The sequence below is a fragment of the Ochotona curzoniae genome, unplaced genomic scaffold, assembly GCF_017591425.1.
Source record: "Ochotona curzoniae isolate NIBS_2020 unplaced genomic scaffold, NIBS_Ocur_1.0 contig_1302, whole genome shotgun sequence".
Classification (NCBI taxonomy): domain Eukaryota; kingdom Metazoa; phylum Chordata; class Mammalia; order Lagomorpha; family Ochotonidae; genus Ochotona; species Ochotona curzoniae.
Window position 1 is genome coordinate 16,609,690 of NW_024465035.1, and position 14,770 is coordinate 16,624,459.

Below are 14,770 nucleotides of genomic sequence, written 5' to 3' on the forward strand. Positions count from 1 at the left end.
TCCTTTGTAAATTCATTTGATAAGTCTAATGAGTTCTAAAATCTTTTGGATTTTCTTGGCTTTACTTTTATCTCCCAGTTTGTTCTCTGTTTCTAACATAAGTTGATTATTTGGTTAAATAAAAAATGTAGTATAGCAATATTGCATCCTCTATGTTTGATGTGAAAGAAATTAAGACCTAAAATGATTTTTTAAATTGAGTTTAAAGTGGGAGTTTTAAGGTTGTAGGATTTAAATTAGTAAAACTTACTTGAACGCTCTTGCCTTCTGTTAAATTTATTTTTCAGTATTGCCTTATACTCTTCCATAAAACACTAACGCAGTGGTACTAAGAGATTAGGAAAGGGATTTCAATGTTTATATTCCTCTATTCCACTGAGTAATCTCTTTTGATGTGTTCTCTCTGTGCAATTTTTGGCCATACAAAGACAGTCCATTGATGCTACAATGTGAGACTGTCTTTTTCTGTTTAAATTCTTGTTGTTCTACTAGACAGGAAGTGGGGCTCATTTTTTTTTCCATCAGCAGATGGTGAATCATTCGATCTGGTACAAACCAACATATAACTCTTGTTCTGGTACATGTTTCATTGTATTTTGCAAGAAGATCAAAAACTAACTCTGGCTTTGCCATCTGAGTCACTGAGGCTGCTGCTAATGATATGATAAGTTACTGACATACAGTTTCTACTACCTATTTTGCCCATAGGTTCCCAGTCTAAGTTTATGGGTTTTACTTACAGTAATATTCTGCCATTTCAAAAGACTGATTTATGCCAGAAATCATCTGCAGTTTCTGTACGAGGCTGACTCCCTCCAACCCTAAACATCTTTATGGTTTTGATCTCATGAGTGTATCTGAAAGAATTCATGGAGTAACTTTCATGCTCTAAGCATTGAGAAAAACATTTTGCAGAGTGTATCATATTTAGATTTACAACTTTCAAAATAAGACTGTTGGTTCTTACCTTTAAGGAGACCAAGACTCAGAGATAACGTGTACCTGCTCAAGGCCAGGTACTTGTAAGTCAACATTTTTTAATTTGAAAATTATTTGAGAAGAAAACAGCCACACACACACACACACACACACTTACATAAAGACATAGACAGAGGACTCTATTAGCTCACACAACTCAAATTCCTTTTTCTGGTTAGAGCTGTGCTGGGCCTAAAGCTGGGAGTCAGAAATTCAATCCAGGTTTTCCATGTGTATATCAGGAACACAATTACTTGAGCCAACCCCACCGAAGCACAGGATTTGAATTAGCTGAAGTTCAAGTCAGAAGTTGGAGCTGGGAATTCACTCTGGGGACTGTGGTATAGGATGTCCTGGGCAGGCTAAATGACTCTTCTGCAAACACTGCAGTTTGACCTTAGATCTGCCTGATCTTACTGTCCATGGTTGGTCTCAATGAGGGGTTGTCTCAAGTTATAGTTCCCAAGAGACTGTGCAAGCACTTTCTTTAATTCATACAACTCATCCTATTGCTTGTCCTCTCAATGGCGAGAGAGAAAGAGAGAGAGGCGTCGTTGACTCTTGTAAGGACTGACGTAGTGATGAGACACGAGTTGGTCTAACTCTAGAACTGGTGGTTTCTCTGATGCCTCAGGTGCAGGTGACACTTATAGTGATAGATGGTTCTAGAGAACAGTTGTATCACAGCCCTAGGGAAAGATTCCTAGGGCGAGCAAGTATCAATGCTCCTATATATCAATAATAAGCATCATTACTACTGATATTACCTTGGCTATGTCTTCAGATTTTAGATACTGGTCCCTATGTGCACTATAATGTTTTACAATCTTTCCTACAGGTGAACATAGCAGTCCAATTATGTATGTGAAGAAATATTAGTGTCCCCATCCACTCAGTGCCTAACAACTACTTTGGCTTTGAAAATGACTCCAGAATCATGTGGTGCTATGGGCAATATTTGTTGTCCTGGAAAAAAAAAGTAACTGTTACCAATTATTTTGAGAGTTACAACCACAACACTGGGAGATCTATTTGTTCAGCTGCTCTTCCAACTCAATATTCAGTCTTTCCTGCAGAGGTTATGTTGAGCATGAAGGACACAGAAACATGAACAGATTCGAAATTTTCTCAGGATTGAGGCGTGGCCAGGGAAGAGCAACTGAGTGAATAAAGCATGTGTGAAGTCTGAGGACTGAGGCAAATCCCCAGGGAGAGAGAGAGGGGAGAGAGAGAGAGAGAGAGAGAGAGAGAGAGAGAGAGAGAGAGATCTAAAGACAGGTGTTTTGTGGGGAAGGTAAGGTGTTGAAGTTCAGGACTGATGTAAGCCAATGCGTTAGCACTAACTTGGAGAGGACCCATTGGTGGAGCCTAGAAGCAAGCAGGTTGTGTGAGACGCTCCCCTGTATTGTCCAGTAGGTGGGTTAAGCACCAGAAGAACAGCGTGCTATGTTGCTATGTGTGTGCTGTACACACCCCTGCAATGTGCCCTAAGTATATTACAGTCATTTCTGCAAAGAGGGGGAGAGAGTAAAGGGGAAACACTATTTCTCATTAGCACCAATATCCCTTTCACGTGGACAGATATAGAACTTAGAGATCACTCAGACAGTAATACAGTAACTTATGCTCCGGTGCTGAGGTTGACTAAAGGTGCACACTGGCATTTGGCCACAATTGTTAACTCCGACTTGCAATTCCACCAACCCATCTAGGCACCTGTAGGCTAGTCTGCTTCTAGACTCACTGGGGACAGTGCCATCACTGGTTACTGGTCTTCCTCCATTGGTAGACTATGTGGATGTGCTTTATTTACCTCATCTGTGATAGAGCAAATGCTCGAAAGTGTTTGCTAAACAAATGAAAGAGTGGCCGGCTCTTAGATTTGATCATAGGTAATTATTTTTGGAAACTGGAAAGGGAAAAAAGCCAATAGGGGTGGAAGGCCAGGGAGGGCTCTCTGCTTTTCCAGTACCATTCAGATCAATTTTGCTTTGTCTAAATGATGATAAAAGCAAAACTAAAAAAAGGAGAAAAATTGGTAAGTTTTCTGCTCAAACTCTTCATTCTCAAGAAAACCTTTGCTGCCACTGCTTTGTTCCAGAAACATGTTTATTTTGTGTTTCAATGGAGCCCAAATCAAGCTTCTTTTTCTTGACAGATACTTCCAATCTTCTGAATCCCTATACACTTTTTTTTGGGGGGGGGGCTGCTTTTATGATTGTAGACTTTCAGCTACAGCGCTTTTATTGTCTATTATCTTTTCAGGATAATTGAATTTCTACTATCAAAAATTTGGCGTATTTTTTATAATGGGAAAGCAGATATTTTTTCTTTTGTGAAGGTAAAAGCACGTTTTACTTTTCTGAAGTTTGGCTTGTTTATCTGAGAGGCAGGGGTGAAGTAGAGATTGCACTTGCATTTATGCATTCGCTCCTAAAACGTCCCCGCTGAGGTTGGAGCTGGCAGTCAGGTGCTGTGCAGGTTTACCACTTAGGGAGTAGGGACTCAACGACTCGAGACAAAGCCTGCTGCCTCCTAGGTTCAAATCAGACTTAAACTGGAGTCCAGGTTCTCAAACACAAAATCCTGTGGCTTAATCACGAGGCCAAATACCCACGTGTAGAAATATATTTTAGTTAAAACGAAAGCAGAGTTGCCAGTTATCACAGCTCAAGGAAAACAAGGGGTGGTTGTCTTGTTGGGACTGACATATTTCATCAAGCATAATCTGTATCGATGAGATTGCCACCTTACGATTTGATTATTGTTTAGAGCCTCAGCATATATGTCTGAGGACGAATGCTGCTTATTTATTTTTTTTCTTGCCAGTTTTAGAATCTTTCTCCAATGGCATGTTAAGCCTGTGACTACAAAGTAAAATGGAAGTGTGCCATTGCGAAAATTAAAAAAAAAAAAGAAGAAGCTTAAAAAAAAGATTTATTTATTTTTATTGAAAAGGCAGATGGATAGAAAGAAGGAAAGAGAGAGAGAGAAAGATCTGTTGCTTCTTTCCGTAAATGGCCACAGTGGCTAGAGCTGAACTGATCTGAAGCCAGGAGCCAGGAGCCTTCTGGGTCTCCCACGTGGGTACAGGGTCCCAAGGATGTAAGCCATCCTTTATTGCTTTCCAGGACCACAAGCAAGGAGCTGGGTAGGAAGTGGAACAGCCAGGACACGAAGTGGCGCTCATATGGGATGCCAATGCTTGCAAAGTGGAGAATTTAGCCACTAGGCTAGTGCCAAGCCCAAAGCTTACTTGTTGACTGTGTTTTATTTGATGCCCATCTTCTAGATCACTCCATTTTTTGTAGCCACTTGATTTGTTAGGGGATGTTCTCTATTTAACAACAGTTACTTGTGTACGTTGACCAGCAGTGTTTTTAAGCTGCTGCTTCTTCTTCTTTTTCTTCTTCTTTCTGTAAGAATCTCAGATCCTGATTTCCCCTGCTGGAGGCACTTCAACATGCCCCAGTAACTTTTCTCTCTTCATTGCAGTTACTCCAGGCTCTGATCCCTATGCCAAACCTCCTAACCCTGGAGATAACAGCTGTGTTTTTCTCCACTGCGGTCTTTAAGGATGCGTGCTAGGAAGGTGTTAGTATTCCACAACACAGCGGGGTGACGACAGTTCACAGAAAACAATTGCATACTTTCTAAACAATTGGAAGAGAGAGGCTCAAATGCAATCGACATAAGTGATGAGCAGGAGTGGCCCGTGTTGGGCCTGATGGTTAGGACGCACGTGTCTTACAGCTGAATGTTTGGGGTCTACAGCCAGTGCCTCCATCTGATTCCAGACTGCTGCTAATCGGGCCCTGGCAGACAGCCATGATGCACTCCTGCTGTCCACACTGGGCGTCATGGGTTGAAGTCCTGATGCTCTGCTTTGCTTCCAGCAGTGAATCGGGGTGTGAGAGCTCTCTCTTTTAGATCTAATTGTCTTTCACTCTGCTTCTCAAAAAAAAAAAAAAACATTCAAGTACATAATGACAACAAAAAGAACTATGACTCTGAATTTACTCTCTATATTGAACGCATCTGTACCCCACAGTAACATTAAAATGAAAAACCCAAGCAGTACATAGCTAACTTGGAGCACGTTTTAATCTAATTTTCCTCTTAATACCAATTTCAAATAAAAATTTTAACTTTTAAGAATAGCTTTCTTATTTTTTTTCTAGCTTAATCAGTCTTTCCTTACTCTGACAGCAACACTTAAAGTGTGACAGTTCAAGTGTTTATTTCAACTCCACACGGTGATGAATCTGTTTCAAGTACAGGTTTTAAAGTTGCCCATAATTTTTACCTGCAGATATTTCCCAAGAACTTAGCACATCATCATGTGGAAGGGACTCTAATTTCTTTCCCTTTCTTTTTTAAATAAAGCCCTTCATCTTCCTACGGGTAGTGTCAGTGTAGGCTTTGGAACCCAAGGGTGTTTTTGGAGTTAGGGTAAATAGTAAATCCAATGTTACTTTGAACAGGACAGCATTGTTTCTAAAATCCATACAGAATCATATGAACAGTAGTCACAATTCTCTTTGTGGTCCTAAATTTAGAAAGTTTAGTATTTTAAAGCAGAAAATATTGTCAGGGTCACTTATGCCTAAAATAAGCTAATCCTTCCTCTGACACTCATATAATATAATATAATATAATATAATATAATATAATATAATATAATATAATAATAAGATAGAGTCTGTGGCTCTGGTTTAAGGTCAAGTTGTAGTGTCTCTGCATCTTAAGGCTCCTTTCTGACTGATGTGTCACTTGGTACAGGCTTTATGGACAGTTCTGTATGCCATTTGCTTAATTACCTGAGTGGGTTGTGTTCTACCAGGATTTCATGCACCCCGCTTTAGTTGGTCATTAAAAGATCCAGTAGCTATAGGCTTTAGTGAGTGTCCAAGGCCATTGTTAACCAAAAGCAACTTGTAGTTGTTTATCTAGAATATATGGGATAAAGACTGGTGATGTGCAGCATGATCCCTTACCATGCATCAAGTTCAAAAATTCCTAAAATCAACTGCAGAAAATGCTTTTGTGCCTACTACACATTTGCTTCCCAAATGATCTGCTTAACCTATCTCTCCACCTATCCATCCATCCATCCATCCATCCATCCATTCATTTATCTTTCATCTGTCTCCAAGATTTGCAACGCAATGCTGCGATTTTGGAATTTCAAGATGGAAAATGAATGGCACTCACCAATGGGAAGGGAAGAGCCAAAGAGGTGCCTGTCAGAATAACTTCATTTGTTCTTCCAACTGGTATGGTCATTTCAGAATGCGGTTGAGATTTGCAATCCCTTGGGGTTCCCTAATACAAAACCCCAAATTAGAGGTTCTTGTCCATCAGGGAAACCAAAGCGTTTTATCTGTGGAGGTTTGTTCATTCTATTCATGGAATATTCTGTGGGAATCAAGTCACTACTCTTTTTCTCTATATTTCCTGAACCCCACTAGAGAAGTGGCTTAAGTTTAAGGAGAATATGTCTATTAATATTGCTTCGACTTGCATTTATCTTGTAACAAATGAGGTTGAATGAACATCACTTTCCATAAAGTTCTGGTGGGGGTTGAAGGTAAGAATGATCTTGAAGAAGAAACTTCCGGTTCTTCATCTGTCCTTTTGCTTTCAGGGAGCTACAAACAATATTCAAAGAACAAATGTGCTTTAGAGTAACCAGCAACTTTAGTTGATGGAAAAATTTGAATAATGATATCAGCATAATTGTATTTTATTCCTGATCCTTTTGGATTACAGGGCTAATGAGCAGCGGTGACATCGTATGTTTTTTTTTTTAAAGCTTCATGATTTACAAATAGCTGTTACATGAATTATGTCATTCTTTGCAGTGACCTCAGAGTTAGGACATGCTGCTCTCTGCATTCTAGAGATGAATAATTTCAGAACCCTGATCTTTCTCCTAATGCTGTAAGAGCAAGGTATGCTAAGAATGGAATCCAGTGGTGTTTTGTGGTTCTGCTGTTAGCTTCTCTTTTCATCAAGTCAGCTACTCTTTTTCTCAGCATTAAATTATTGGAAAGCATGTATCTTAGCAGTGAAATATATGACACGATGAAGAAAATGCAGAGAGCTATTGAGGACACCAGTGCGCCCATGTCTTATCTATGTAGATACTTGTTTTTCTAAGTTACTAAAATGTCAAATCATGGATAATTTATGGAAATCGTGAATAGGAATCTGATTCTTCTTCTTCTTCTTCTTCTTAAAGATTGTTTATTTGAAAGGCAGAGAGAGCAAGATAATGGGAATCTTTCATTTGCTGCTTTAGTCCTTAACTGCATACATGCCAAGTCTGGGCCAGGATGAAGTTTGACGACAGGAATTCCATCCCAATATCTCACATGGGTGGCAGAATCCCAACTACTTGAGTCATCTAAAGTCTCAAGAAGTTGTATGGGAAGTGTAGCAGTGGGAACTTCAACATGTCTTCCTAATATGGAATGCTAGCATTGCAAGTTTGCCCTTAACCTGGTGTGCCACAAAGCAGTTCCTGATTCTTAAATTCAGATAATGGTTAGCACAGAGATTCAAGGAATGCTCTCCAATCCCCTCTCTGCTGATTCCATAGCACAGCTTCTTCAGTAAACAAGTGGCCTTTAATAAGAAGCTCAACAGGCTGGCTTACTTCTACTTCACATCAGCATAATTTTAACTTGGTCCCTGGGAGACTAATTCTGTGATACTTTGTGAGACATGACTATCCCTCTATCTGAGTTTAGCCAACACAATGGTTTGTCAGGATAGGAGACATCACATTGCAATGGCAGAAATTGATCTATTTGCAGAGATGTCGTCAGGGTCATCCAGAAGGCCTGAAAGAGCTGCGTTGTGACTCCTTATAAATCAATAATCATCCTAATGAGAAGCAGAGTGAACGAAGATAACATAAGGCTGTAAATTGTTCAGGATGGAGCAGACAATAGAAGGGCTGACATAGAAAACATGTGGCTCTATTGCTTTCTAGCTACTTCTTCTCAATAGATTTGGAGAAGCTGCACCAACCTCTAGATACACGTTTTAAACAGAAAGAGACATAAGAATGTAAACAAAAGAGAGGAAAATCCAGAATTCTCTGCTAGAGCATTTCGGGCAAAGCCTGCAGCTACCCCACACATACAAAGGCACTAACCACACAAAAGTGTGTCCTCTCTCTAGGTGCAATAGCTAAGGACTCTCCTAGACAATCTCACGCATCTGTAGCTATTGTCACAATATTATCTTTGCCAGGAATGCAGGGCTTTCAACTTGCCCTTGATGGAGCCTAGATCCCTTCTCCACAATGTGGACAAAAATGTCACCTCCTCGGATGCGTTTCTTTTCAGAGAGTCCCTGTTGTTGCCTCATTTCTCAGCTTTCCAGACACCTGCTCCATTGCTTTACAGGGTGCCACTGTCTAGAGCACCCTGTGACGTCCAGGGAACACAGGTGGTGGTCCCATCAACTCCAGGAAACTAACAAGGGGCTTTAACCCAGGAATTGTTTATTGACATGTCTATGTTGAGCTGAAAATATACCACCGTAAAAGTTAAAGAAAGAAAAGAAAGCCAGAGAAGGGTGGATGGGGAAAATGGGCAGGACGGAACACTATGCATCTGAAGCTGTATTGTGCAATAAGTAAGATTCGCACACCTTATTAGAATGAAATAATTTCAAATAAAAAAAAACCACTCCACACCACGCAGCATTAAATCTCTATGACTGGAATCCCTTTAAAAACATATCAGATCCCTATACACTTCCTTTTAAGCAATGTCTGCAACACCGTCCCATTTTTAGAAAGAATTTTAAGTCTTCAAGAATTTCCCTTCTCCTTAGGATTTCAGTTCTAAATTTGCCAGTCACAAAATACGAATTTAAGAAGTTACAGAAATATCCAAGAGATAGTATTAGAATTTTGAAATAAAATCTTTTTATATTTGCCCAAACTTCAACTGAAATACAGTTAGCTAGGTTTAAAAAAAAAATGTGAATGCAAGGTGAGGATTTTACCATGAAACTATTGTGATGGGTCCAATATTCTCTTAATTTTATGAAATATTTTTATGGTTTGACTTTATGAGCTTATCACACTATATATTCATCATGTTTACCATATATAAACTATTTTAATAATATACCTTTTGTGAAATACTTTTCAAGTCCCGTTTCTTCATTTTATTTCTTCTTTCATTTCTAATCATTCATATAAACAGATCCTGTATCTTTGGTTCTATGGCATTGCCAGTTAGGCATATATGCCACTTCTGCTAATTAAAGTCAACCAGGGATATATAAAGGGGAGGTATTCGCAATACTAAGTCCAAATGCCTATTCACACTGAAGCAGAGATTCTTAACCTGCACTTCACTGATTTTCTGACCATACACGTTTGTGCACTAGCCCACACCTGTGCAAATTCTGGAAAGGAAGATCTTGAGCTTTTGCCAGAATCTCAAACACAACCACGCCATTCAAATGCTGGGATCTGATGTACCAATATAAACTACGTGATGTGTTTCATGTAGATGCCTTGCAAGTTTCTGTTTCTCACCTCTCCTCCCTGGACTAACATTTGAGTAAACTGTCAGCTCCTCTGTTGGCAGACTGATGTGCAAAAGCTTGGGTCTGGCTTCAACACCCCAGGGAACGCAGTCAATAAGCATTTCTGCTTTTGTATTTATGAATTCTCAGCAGAGCAAATTTCATTTCCTTCTGCTTTTGCCTCTGACCCTGCTTTTGCTTTGATTTTGGGGAAATTTAAGGACAAAAGCTCCTTCCCTGTAGAGACGGCACATAAATCATTTTAGGTCAATTTATACATCTGAAGGCACTGAGCAGGAGTCAGTCTGGGGACAATTGCCTTCTGTTCCTGCTTCTGTGTCCTCACGAGGGCATGGCTGCAGTTGTCTGGAGTTGGTGCTGTGTAGTCTTCACCATGACTCTAGCATGTTAGGAACACGTCTGGTGTTTTCCTGCCTTTAGGATCACAGATGCTTTCTTCTTCAGCTTGCAAGTTAATTTAGGATTCTTTGTCATAATGAGTAGCCAAGCCATTTTCTTCTTTAACCACAGTGAATTCTTATTTCTGTTATTAGCGTCTCACTAGATAATAGTGGCATTTCCTTCTGCATGATTTGGAAGACAGTGTGGAGTTTCCCTAGGTGATCAAGATAATAGCAATGCTCATTTAAGGGTGAGGTTATCATATTAAAGGACCATGTCTTGCTTAAAGCAGGCAAATAGGGGAACACGAATGTGTCAGTTTGTACAGAGATCATAAGAACAGAGCCATATAAAACATTCCAGTACTTTCCAAGCTACTCCCCCAATTCATGTAATCTGTTTATTTCAGCATAGATGTTTCGGGAGATAGGGGGGTAGGGGCAAGTTACCACTAAGATTTCACTAATTAATTGAGTATGTTATGTTTTATTCTTTTATATAAAGTCTGAAAATTTAATACAAATAGTTATCATATAATCTTGAGTACACTGTTTTCTATCTTCTGCATCTTAGCTTCTCAGGCATCCAAATAAGCTTATCCAACTGACTGTTTCTTCAGTATCAGAACGTAAGTTGGAGGACTTCACTGAACGTGAGGTTCATTTTGCACATCGATTGTGTGTTATGCATATGTGAGAGTTAACAATACATTGGTAATGACACTAATATTGGCTGTAGCTAGACCCCTCAGAGAACCTCCACATTCCATATAGGTTCATTTCATGTAAAATCTCATGTCATATTGGTAGGAAGAAACTGAGATGTATATGATTAACCAGCAGATTCTCAACTTTGCTGTCCCTAAAACTTTCTCTAGTGATACATTTGTAGGTGTACTTTAAGGCATAAAAGCACAAGCCTGCAGAGCTCTGACCCTCATTATTGGAAATGGATTGCTTGTCAGCCAAGGGAAATTGCTGTTGTTATTGTCAAATGTTCTGTTAAGAAGGGGTGCACCAACAATCTGCTACATTGTGAGTGGATGGTACAGCTTAGAATGCACATCACTTAACCTTGACCTGCACAGGGGTGTGAGTGTGAAGGAGGGTGAACCTGCAGGCCCTCTCTGATTCTAAGAAGCACAGCCATGGGCTGCTAGTGCACTCAGTGGTACTTTGTGTCTCATGATAAAAGTTGAATGGCAGTAGTGTAACATGCTTTAAAAACAGCCACATAGAATTCCTCATAGCCAAGTTTGCTCAGTCACTTTTTAAAAAGATTTATTTTTGTTGGAAGGGCATATCAGATTTACAGAGAGGAGAAACAAAGACCTTCCATCCATTGGTTCACTCTTCAAGTGGTCTCAGTACCTGGAACTGAGCCAATCTGTAGCCAGGATCCTCTTCTAGGTCTCCTACATGGGTGCAGAGTCCAAAGACTCTGGGCCATCTGTGGCTGCTTTCCCAGGCCACAAGCTGGGAGCTGAATGGGAAGTGGAGCAGCCGATACATGAAGTGGTGCCCATATGGGATCCCTGATTTACAAGATGAGGATTTAGCCATTGAGCCATTGTGCTGGGCCCCTGCTTCATCACTTTTTAAGGAAAGCAGTGTTCATGCACTCATTGGCAGTAGTCTTCAATTACTGCCACTAACTGTCTTCAGGACATCTTCACTGGTCTTGCATCTGTGCACAGCAGGAAGAGCCAAGGGCATACAAAATTCTAAATGCCACAATTTGGACATATAGCAAGTGAAATTAACTACAGAGTGTTGTATGCGTATGAAGTTCTGTTGGTAGTGATAATGTCACTGCTGCATAATTATTTTAGAATGGTCTTGTAAATACATCTCTAAGTTTATACACTGGGCATTGCAAATGAGAAGATTACTTTAGTGGACCTATGGGTAATAATCTTGCATCTTTCAAACAATTTCCGAACTTTGACTCCCAAAATGTTAAAACAAAAAGAAGTGGTGTGGCTGCCAGGACCTGAATTGGGTTTCCTTTCTTCAATTCATTGGCTGAATTCCCTAACCCCCCAATGTGATTATATCTGGAGACAGAACCTTTAGGGAAGTAATTATAGCTAAATGAAGTTCTACACTTGGGGTCCTATTCTGAGAATACTAATGTGCTTGTCATAAGAGAAAGTGACAGCAGAGAGATATTTCTTTCTCTCTCTACACTTGCACAAACAAAAAGTCCAAGTGAGGATTCACCAAGAAGGTGGCTGTCTGCAAGCCAGTAAGAGAGACCTCACCAACCCTGATGGGACCTTGACCTTCGATTCCAGTCCCTAGAACTGTGGGGAAAACAAACGCCTTTTATAAAATCCAAGTTTTCTGGTCAGCTATCATGATAGCCTGGGAAGGCAAAGAACAATAGACACTTCAAAGTAACTCCAAGTTTTGCCAGCATTTGATGGTGCAGCATTTCAAGGTGCAGATATGAGGCTATGCCAGAGGATCGAGACTGAGGGGATACAGATGCAAACGTGGGTTCCAGGTTTTCAAGAAATGGAGGCAAGAGCTGCGTAGCTGTTTCCCAAAAGAAGCTGAGTGGACATTAGGGGTAAGGAACACACTGGAAGGAATCCAAATCCAGTCAAAAAACTGAATGAAATATAAAAGAGTAGGGGCTCAGGCTATGTCCAGGAGTGACTGCTCTTGACACACAAGGAAAGCAGGAAGGTACACTTCAGATTTGGAGAAACATGGCAGGACAAAGCCCAAATTTTAACTTCTTGTGTGCGGATGTCAAGTTGAGAGGAAACTTTCTCCCATTGATAGAGATGCTGACATCCAGAAATTTCTAGCACAGGATACTGATTCTCTTGGAACCTTCCATACCACTTCATACTTAGGCAATGACTTTCTTCCCAGTTCTGTGTCTCACATGTAGGGTGCATGCAAGAAGAGATGTGTATGCATGCAAGAAGAGATTGAAGAGAGAAAGAGAAATGTTGTGTCTTCCCTACACACAATTTTTTTCAGCTTCAATCTTAACTTCAAGCCTGAATTCCTGGACATCCCATTGCTGGAATAATGATTTTCTGTAACGGTCTATAAAATTTGAGAAGTGAGAACCTATTCTTCTCTCATTTAATATTTTTGAAGGAGTGAAGAAAGATTTGTTCTTTCCAACAACCAATATAAGCCTTATTGTTTCTTTGAAGAACAATCTGCATACCCATTGGAATAGAGGATGCTAAAACCTCCCAAGCAGGACAAGTTTTGCAACCAGGACTTAGACCAGAACAAGAGACTCAATTTGGCCAGTGTAGAGCTCTCAAAGCTCTCAGGCCTTGTCTGTACCATGAAAGGTAACTGATAGCTTAACTTTGAACACAATTAAGTTGGATCAGTCTCTTTATGCACTTCATGTAGATGAGTCAGTATACTTTTCATGTGTTTCTTTAGGTTAATGTTGTCTGTGGAATTCGTTCATTTGAATGATATATGATTGATGTTACCTTCTGTCTGCCACACTTATTTCCTAGTAGGAGACCTGGGCTATTCTTAGCACTTCACTCATAGCAGGAAATATGCAGTCTGCCTACTCTGAATCTCCTCTTCCAGGTATTTTTGCCCAAAAAATAATAATAATGAATCTCTTCCCTCATCATCAATTGTCCCAAAGAGCAACTTTTCTCTGCAAAAAACTGTACTCCCATCGTGTTTGTAGATGCTTGTGTATACTCAAAGACGACTGAATTAGTGGTGAATGATCATATAATTATAATGGTCTTGGGGCCTCCAAATATTTGCAGCACCATATTCCTTCTCCAATGTGGTTGCATCTAATCCCACGATGAGAAAGAAGGCACTGCCTAAACAGGAAACATTCTGGTGTCTATTTTCTCTGGACAGTTACTTCCCAGTTTTTTTTGTTCCTTCTTTAGTCTATACTATTTGATACAAGAATGACACCTTGTTAAGTTTTGCTCTGTATATGCAATCACTGTAGGGATGGTTCACTCTTTGGTACCAGAAATAGAGACAAATAAGACAGCTTCAGCTCCCAAATGGCTTGAAATGACATTGGAAACTCTTCTGCAATCAATGGATCTCATTTTCAGAAATGTGTTTTGGGAACAAAGAAGAGGAAGAGATTGACTGTGTTTCTGTTTTTGGACAATTTAGGGAGAGGCGATGCTCGCACAAATGATAGACACTGAATCCATAGAGACTTTTTCTCAGCCGAATGGCGTAGAGACTGAGACGCTTTCCTTCCTGGGTTTGTCAAGACCCCCTTGGAGGGCCTTGATCAAGTTTCGCTGGCTGTATTCTCTTTTCCCATCTTCTGTTGGAAGGCAGCAACTGCTTCTGTAACTTCTCCTTCTCAGAACTCCATTGTCACAAAGGGCTATTTTTTAAAAAAAAAAAAATTATTGCAGTTCTTTCAAAATCAGTCCTGGTTGGGGGACAATGAACCTTTCTTTTTACAAAGCTTGGGAATTTGAAAGAAAGGAAGGAATACTAACACATGGGTATCTCATTATAAGTCTTATTAAAGTGAGAGAGAGAGCAAATGAATGTTCAAGGAACAAATTTGAAATAGCAGAGTCAACGATGTACTTCCAAACTAATAAAGTCTGATGAAAAGCTACGAGTTGCTAGAATAGTGCCTGCATGGCCTCATAAAGCTTTTTTTCTCCTCTCTCCTAGTTAGATCATAGCCCAAGTGATGGGTGAGAAGCTGTACTTGTATTTACATACTGAGTCCCAGCAGGAAGATGGACACAATCTTGATTCATAACTAAGCAATGGAAGATCATTGCAAGGCTGTTCTAGGCTTTTCCAGCTCCAGAGACAAAGGGGGCAGTCCTACA